Source organism: Pleurodeles waltl, chromosome 1_2 (assembly GCF_031143425.1).
Source record: "Pleurodeles waltl isolate 20211129_DDA chromosome 1_2, aPleWal1.hap1.20221129, whole genome shotgun sequence".
In the NCBI taxonomy this organism is placed as follows: Eukaryota; Metazoa; Chordata; class Amphibia; order Caudata; family Salamandridae; genus Pleurodeles; species Pleurodeles waltl.
In genome coordinates this window covers 1,348,617,728-1,348,624,588 of record NC_090437.1, presented here as the reverse complement: position 1 = coordinate 1,348,624,588, position 6,861 = coordinate 1,348,617,728, and positions in this window count along the sequence as shown.

The window sequence follows — 6,861 nt, the reverse complement described above, 5'->3', positions numbered from 1 at the left end:
GACCAGGATGCACTTGAGGTGGTTGATGGCGCGAGGGCCTGTGGTCGTGGTAGTTGCGTGGTGGAAAATGCGTTTGCAGGAGTTGCAGGCGAAGGGTCCATGGATGCGTTTGGGGTGAGCTTGGAAGCAGGTGTTGGAGCGTCCTGGGTTGAGGGCGTGGAGGGTGGTGGGGTCGTAGCGGATCAGCGGGGCTTGGGAGAGCTGGGGACCAGGGGTTGTGGCGCTGGGCGTGGACGGGCGCAGACGGGCTTGCCTCTGGCGCGCCTCCGGCGCACCCGCTGCGCGGTCGTGCAGCAGCCGCCATATGAGGTAGGGGGGGAGGGGTCAGCTGGGGACGAATGGGAGCTGGGGGGTGGGGGCGTGCAGGAGGTTGCGGCGGGAAAGCGCGAGGGAGGGGGGTGAGTGTTAGGAGGTTTAGGAGATTAGGGAGAAAGATAGGATTAGGGTTGTGAAGATAGGGGAGGGGGGGTGTAGAGGTGGGTGAGGGTGAGAGGTAGAGTGAGAGGATAGGAAGATAGGTGATAGAGGGGGTGGCGGGAAGGGGGGAGAGGGAGATAGATAGAGAAATCGATAGATAGAGAAATAGATAGAGAGATAGGTAGATAGGAGGGGGTGGAGAGTGAGGGAGTTAGTGGGATAGAGAGATAGGTAGATAGGAGGAGTGAGGGAGGTAGATAGCGAACGGGTTAGATAGGGGTGATAGAGAGGGGGGAGGCGAGTGAGGGAGGGGGATGAGGCAGGAGCAGGAGGGCAGGTGCGGGGAGAAGAAGACGGAGGAGGCAGAAGAGCAGAAGACCGGAAGAACAGAAGAAAGGAAGACCGGAAGTACAGAAGAGCAGGAGACCAGAAGACCACAGAAGATCACAGAAGAAGATACAGAAAACAAGGAACAGAAGGCAGAAGACCACAGAAGAAGATGAGGAAGAAGAGAGAAGACGGGGAAAAGAAGAGTACAGCAGAAGATTACAGACGAGGAGCGAGGAGGAAGAACAGAGAAGAAGAAAAGAAGCAGGAGCAGGACAGAGGGTGAGTAGCGCGGGGCAGAGCGAAGGGCTGGGAGGTGGGGGGTACTTACTGTGAGGTGGGTCTCAGGAACCTGGAGGAGCTGGAGGAGCTGCAGCGGCAGGGGGAGCGACCTACCCTTGGGTCAAGGGTCGCTACCACTGTCGCGCAGCGGGCGCCATATGAGGTAGGGGGGGGGGAGGGGTCAGCTGGGGTCGAATGGGAGCTGGGGGGCGGGGGCGTGCAGGAGGTTGCGGCGGGAAAGCGCGAGGGAGGGGGGGGACAGGTAGAGTGAGAAGAGCTGGGGGAGGGGGGTGAGTGTTAGGAGGTTTAGGAGATTAGAGAGAAAGATAGGAGTAGGGTTGTGAAGATAGGGGAGGGGGGGTGTAGAGGTGGGTGAGAGGTAGAGAGAGGATAGGAAGATAGGTGATAGAGGGGGTGGCGGGAAGGGGGGAGAGATAGAGAAATAGATAGAGAAAATAGATAGAGAAATCGATAGATAGAGAAATAGATAGAGAGGTAGATAGGAGGGGGTGGAGCGTGAGGGAGTTAGATAGTGGGATAGAGAGATAGGTAGATAGGAGGAGTGAGGGAGGTAGATAGCGAACGGGTTAGATAGGGGTGATAGAGAGGGGGGAGGCAAGTGAGGGAGGGGGATGAGGCAGGAGCAGGAGGGCAGGCGCGTGGAGAAGAAGACGGAGGAGGCAGAAGAGCCGAAGGCAGAAGAGCCGAAGGCAGAAGAGCGGAAGAACAGAAGAGCGGAAGAACAGAAGAACACAGAAGATCACAGAAGAAGATACAGAAAACGAGGAACAGAAGGCAGAAGACCACAGAAGAAGATGAGGAAGAGGAGAAGAAGAGAGAAGACGGGGAAAAGAAGAGTACAGCAGAAGATTACAGACGAGGAGCGAGGAGGAAGAACAGAGAAGAAGAAAAGGAGCAGGAGAGAGGGTGAGTAGCGCGGGGCAGAGCGAAGGGCTGGGAGGTGGGGGGTACTTACTGTGAGGTGGGTCTCAGGAACCTGGAGGAGCTGCAGCGGCAGGGGGAGCGACCTACCCTTGGGTCAAGGGTCGCTACCACTGTCGTGCAGTGGCCGCCATATGAGGTGGGGGGGAGGGGTCAGCTGGGGTCGAATGGGAGCTGGGGGGCGGGGGCGTGCAGGAGGTTGCGGCGGGAAAGCGCGAGGGGGGGACAGGTAGAGTGAGAAGAGCTGGGGGAGGGGGGGGAGTGTTAGGAGGTTTAGGAGATTAGGGAGAAATATAGGAGTAGGGTTGTGAAGATAGGGGAGGTGGGGGTGTAGAGGTGGGTGAGAGGTAGAGTGAGAGGATAGGAAGATAGGTGATAGAGGGGGTGGCGGGAAGGGGGGGAGAGATAGAGAAATAGAGAAAATAGATAGAGAAATAGATAGAGAAATAGATAGAGAGATAGGTAGATAGGAGGGGGTCGAGATTGAGGGAGTTAGATAGTGGGATAGAGACATAGGTAGATAGGAGGAGTGAGGGAGGTAGATAGCGAACGGGTTAGATAGGGGTGATAGAGAGGGGGGAGGCGAGTGAGGGAGGGGGATGAGGCAGGAGCAGGAGGGCAGGCGCGGGGAGAAGAAGACTGAGGAGGCAGAAGAGCCGAAGACAGAAGAGCAGAAGAACAGAAGACCGGAAGAACAGAAGAACAGAAGAAAGGAAGACCGGAAGTACAGAAGAGCAGGAGACCAGAAGAACACAGAAGATCACAGAAGAAGATACAGAAAACGAGGAACAGAAGGCAGAAGACCACAGAAGAAGATGAGGAAGAAGGGAAGAAGAGAGAAGACGGGGAAAAGAAGAGTACAGCAGAAGATTACAGACGAGGAGCGAGGAGGAAGAACAGAGAAGAAGAAAAGAAGCAGGAGAGTGGGTGAGTAGCGCGGGGCAGAGCGAGGTGGGGGGTACTTACTGTGAGGTGGGACTCAGGAACCTGGAGGAGCTGCAGCGGCAGGGGGAGCGACCTACCCTTGGGTCAAGGGTCGCTACCACTGTCGCGCAGCGGCCGCCATAAGAGGTAGGAGGGGGGGGGAGGGGTCAGCTGGGGGCGAATGGGAGCTGGGGGGCGGGGGCGTGCAGGAGGTTGCGGCGGGAAAGCGCGAGGGAGGGGGGGGACAGGTAGAGTGAGAAGAGCTGGGGGAGGGGGGTTTAAGGGTGGAGGGAGGTGAGTGTTAGGAGGTTTAGGAGATTAGGGAGAAAGATAGGAGTAGGGTTGTGAAGATAGGGGAGGGGGGTGTAGAGGTGGGTGAGGGTGAGAGGTAGAGTGAGAGGATAGGAAGATAGGTGATAGAGGGGGTGGCGGGAAGGGGGGGAGAGATAGAGAAATAGATAGAGAAAATAGAGAAATCGATAGAGAAATAGATAGATAGAGAGATAGGTAGATAGGAGGGGGTGGAGAGTGAGGGAGTTAGATAGTGGGATAGAGAGATAGGTAGATAGGAGGAGTGAGGGAGGTAGATAGCGAACGGGTTAGATAGGGGTGATAGAGAGGGGGGAGGCGAGTGAGGGAGGGGGATGAGGCAGGAGCAGGAGGGCAGGCGCGGGGAGAAGAAGACGGAGGAGGCAGAAGAGCCGAAGGCAGAAGACAGAAGACCGGAAGAACAGAAGACCGGAAGAACAGAAGAAAGGAAGATCGGAAGTACAGAAGAGCAGGAGACCAGAAGAACACAGAAGATCACAGAAGAAGATACAGAAAACGAGGAACAGAAGGCAGAAGACCACAGAAGAAGATGAGGAAGAAAAGAAGAAGAGAGAAGACGGGGAAAAGAAGAGTACAGCAGAAGATTACAGACGAGGAGCGAGGAGGAAGAACAGAGAAGAAGAAAAGAAGCAGGAGCAGGAGAGAGGGTGAGTAGCGCGGGATAGAGCGAAGGGCTGGGAGGTGGGGGGTACTTACTGTGAGGTGGGTCTCAGGAACTCAGGAACCTGGAGGAGCTGCAGGTGGAGCGACCTACCCTTGGGTCCAGGGTCGCTACCACTGTCGCGCAGCGGCCGCCATATGAGGTAGGAGGGGGGGGAGGGGTCAGCTGGGGTCGAATGGGAGCTGGGGGGCGGGGCGTGCAGGAGGTTGCGGCGGGAAATCGCGAGGGAGGGGGGGGACAGGTAGAGTGAGAAGAGCTGAGGGAGGGGGGTTTAAGGGTGGAGGGGGGTGAGTGTTAGGAGGTTTAGGAGATAAGGGAGAAAGATAGGAGTAGGGTTGTGAAGATAGGGGAGCGGGGGTGTAGAGGTGGGTGAGGGTGAGAGGTAGAGTGAGAGGATAGGAAGATAGGTGATAGAGGGGGTGGCGGGAAGGGGGGGAGAGATAGAGAAATAGATAGAGAAAATAGATAGATAGAGAAATCGATAGATAGAGAAATAGATAGATAGAGAGATAGGTAGATAGGAGGGGGTGGAGAGTGAGGGAGTTAGTGGGATAGAGAGATAGGTAGATAGGAGGAGTGAGGGAGGTAGATAGCGAACGGGTTAGATAGGGGTGATAGAGAGGGGGGAGGTGAGTGAGGGAGGGGGATGAGGCAGGAGCAGGAGGGCAGGCGCGGTGAGAAGAAGACGGAGGAGGCAGAAGGGCAGAAGAGCAGAAGAACAGAAGACCGGAAGAACAGAAGAACAGAAGAAAGGAAGACCGGAAGTACAGAAGAGCAGGAGACCAGAAGAACACAGAAGAACACAGAAGATCACAGAAGAAGATACAGAAAACGAGGAACAGAAGGCAGAAGACCACAGAAAAAGATGAGGAAGAAGAGAAGAAGAGAGAAGACGGGGAAAAGAAGAGTACAGCAGAAGATTACAGACGAGGAGCGAGGAGGAAGAACAGAGAAGAAGAAAAGAAGCAGGAGAGAGGGTGAGTAGCGCGGGACAGAGCGAAGGGCTGGGAGGTGGGGGGTACTTACTGTGAGGTGGGTCTCAGGAACTCAGGAACCTGGAGGAGCTGGAGGAGCTGCAGCGGCAGGGGGAGCGACCTACCCTTGGTTCAACAAAGTAGCAAAGACGACTACTGCAACCTTGTAACGCTGATCCTGCCGCCTTCTCGACTGTTTTCCTGGTGGTGCATGCTGTGGGGGTAGTCTGCCTCCTCTCTGCACTAGAAGCTCCAAAGAAATCTCCCGTGGGACGACGGAATCCTCCCCCTGCAACTGCAGGCACCAAAAGAACTGCATCACCGGTCCTCTGGGTCCCCTCTCAGCACGACGAGCGTGGTCCCTGGAACTCAGCAACTCTGTCCAAGTGACTCCCACAGTCCAGTGACTCTTCAGTCCAAGTTTGGTGGAGGTAAGTCCTTGCCTCCCCACGCTAGACTGCATTGCTGGGTACCGCGTGATTTGCAGCTGCTCCGGCGCACTCTTCTAGGATTTCCTTTGTGCACAGCCAAGCCTGGGTCTCGGACACTCTAACCTGCAGTGCACAACCTCCTGAGTTGTCCTCCGGCGTCGTGGGATCTCTTTTTGTGACTTCGGGTGAGCTCCGGTTCACTCCTCTTCGTAGTGCCTGTTCCGGCACTTCTGCGGGTGCTGCCTCCTTCTGTGAGGGCTCCCTATCTTGCTGGGCGCCCCCTCTGTCTCCTCACGCAATTGGTGACATCCTGGTCCCTCCTGGGCCACAGCAGCATCCAAAAACCCTAACCGCGACCCTTGCAGCTAGCAAGGCTTGTTTGCGGTCGTTCTGTTTTGGAACACCTCTGCAAGCTTCTTCACGAAGTAGGACATCCATCCTCCAAAGGGGAAATTCCTAGTCCTCTTCGTTCTTGCAGAATCCACAGCTCTTACCATCCGGTGGCAGCTTCTTTGCACCCTCAGCTGGCATTTCCTGGGCATCTGCCCAATCTCGACTTTGTCGCAACTCTTGGACTTGGTCCCCTTGTTCCACAGGTACTCTCGTCCGGAAATCCATCGTTGTTGCATTGCTGGTGTTGGTCTTCCTTGCAGAATTCCCCTATCACGACTTCTGTGCTCTCTGGAGAATATAGGTGCACTTTACACCCACTTTTCAGGGTCTTGGGGTGGGATATTTTTCTAACCGTCACTGTTTTCTTGCAGTCCCAGCGACCCTCTACAAGCTCACATAGGTTTGGGGTCCATTCGTGGTTCGCATTCCACTTCTAGAGTATATAGTTTGTGTTGCCTCTATACCTATGTGCTCTCATTGCAATCTATTGTGACTGTACATTGCTTGCATTACTTCCTTTTGCTATTACTGCATATTTTTCGTATTGTGTACATATATCTTGTGTATATTTGGCATCCTCATACTGAGGGTACTCACTGAGATACTTTGGCATATTGTCATAAAAATAAAGTACCTTTATTTTTAGTATATCTGTGTATTGTGTTTTCTTATGATATTGTGCATATGACACCAGTGGTATAGTAGGAGCTTTGCATGTCTCCTAGTTCAGCCTAAGCTGCTCACCTATAGCTACCTTCTATCAGCCTAAGCTGCTAGAAACACCTCTTCTACACTAATAAGAGGTAACTGGTCCTGGTACAGAGTGTAAGTACCCCTTGGTACCCACTACAAGCCAGGCCAGCCTCCTACAGTGCATTTCCAGTGTGCAGATGCCTCCAGCGATGCTCTAACCAAACACCAAAGGACTTATATTTGTTAGTCTTGGCCAGCTGTTGTTTCTCCAAATAGCATTCTCCTTGTTTGATACATTTTCTACCAAAGATTTGTTAGAAAGTGGATTATTGGTAAGGGCAGGTAAGTACCTACACTTAGCATTAGGCCACTAACCCCCCCACTAGGTCCAGTTAGGTCTCTAAATTAATCCCAGGTCAACCCTTGGTATCTTGGCAATGAGTAGTTAGGCTTAACTTCGGAGGCATTTAAAAATTCCAAAACAGTA